Source organism: Coregonus lavaretus (assembly GCF_964263955.1).
Source record: "Coregonus lavaretus genome assembly, chromosome: 8".
In the NCBI taxonomy this organism is placed as follows: Eukaryota; Metazoa; Chordata; class Actinopteri; order Salmoniformes; family Salmonidae; genus Coregonus; species Coregonus lavaretus.
Window position 1 is genome coordinate 10144331 of NC_139995.1, and position 1835 is coordinate 10146165.

A 1835-nucleotide genomic window follows, 5' to 3' on the forward strand; every position below is an offset into this window, starting at 1 on the left:
CTAGAGTGCTAACTGGTGAGGTCAGTCCAGCCAGCCTCTTATTGGTTGTTTGAAGATTAGAGCCGCGCCCCTGAAATGTTTTCCCCGCCTCCTTGTCATGTGTCTCCACTCCAGCCAACACCAACTGCACTACTGACCCTACATGAGACATCAAACAGCGGGATACACACTAAAGTCTGGGCGATAGAGATAACATTGTTGTTGACCATTGATTTATTTCATGATTTCGTAATTTCATGTGGATGAATGTAACTGTTTTTCTGGGTGATTTGCGCTTACCATGACTGTGTTTTTATATTTTAATGTGTGTGTGTGTGTGTGTGTGTGAGTATATGTATATATATATATATATATATATATATATATATATATATATATATATATATATATATAATGTGTATATGTACAGTGCATTAGGAAAGTATTCAGACCCCTTGACTTCCTCCACATTTTGTTACGTTACATCCTTATTCTAAAATGGATTAAATAAATAAAAGTCCTCAGCAATCTAAACACAATACCCCATAATGACAAAGCGAAAACAGGTTTTTAGAAATGTTTGCAAATGTATTAAATACACAAAACAGAAATACCTTATTCACATAAGTATTCAGACTGTTTGTTAAAAGACTCAAAATTGAGGTGCATCCTGTTTCCATTGATCATCCTTGAGATGTTTCTAACACTTGATTGGAGTCCACCTGTGGTAAATTAAATTGATTGGTCATGACTTGGAAAGGCACACACCTCTCTATATAAGGTCCTACAGTTGACAGTGCATGTCAGAGCAAAAACCAAGCCATGAGGTCGAAGGATTTGTCCATAGAGCTCCGAGACAGGATTGTGTCGAGGCACAGATCTGATGAAGGGTAACAAAAAATGTCTGCAGCATTGAAGGTCCCCAAGAACACAGTGTCCTCCATCATTCTTAAATGGAAGAATTTTGAAACCACCAAGACTCTTCCCAGAGCTGGCCGCCCACCAAACTGAGCAATCGGGGGAGAAGGGCCTTGGTCAGGGAGGTGACCAAGAACCTGATGGTCACTCTGACAGAGCTCTAGAGTTCCTCTGTGGAGATGGGATAACCTTCCAGAAGGACAACCATCTCTGCAGCACTCTACCAATCAGTCCTTTATGGTAGAGTGGCCAGACGGAAGCCACTCCTCAGTAAAAGGCACATGACAGCCCGCTTGGAGTTTGCCAAAAGGCACCTAAAGACTCTCAGACCACGAGAAACAAGATTCTCTGGTCTGATGAAACCAAGATTGAACTCTTTGGCCTGAATGCCAAGCGTCACGTCTTGGGGAAACTTGGCACCATCCCTACGGTGAAGCATGGTGGTGGCAGCATCATGCTGTGGGGATGTTTTTCAGAGGCAGGGACTGGGAGACTAGTCAGGAGGGAAAGATGAATGGAGCAAAGTACAGAGAGATCATTGATGAAAACCTGCTCCAGAGCGCTCAGGACCTCAGACTGGGGAGAAGGTTCACCTTCCAACAGGACAACAACCCTAAGCACACAGCCAAGACAGCACAGGAGTGGCTTCGGGACAAGTCTCTGAATGTCCTTGAGTGGCCCAGCCAGAGCCTGGATTGAACCCGATCGAACATCTCTGGAGAGACATGAAAATAGCTGTGCCTACTAGGGCAGTGATTCCCAACCCTGGTCCTCGAGTACCCCCAACAGTACACATGTTCATTGTAGCCCTGGACAAGCACACCTGATTAAACTTGTCAACTAATCATCAAGCCCTCAATAAGTTGAATGAGGTGCGTTTGTCCAGGGCTACAACAAAAATGTGTATTGTTGGGGGTACTGGAGGACCAGGGTCGAGA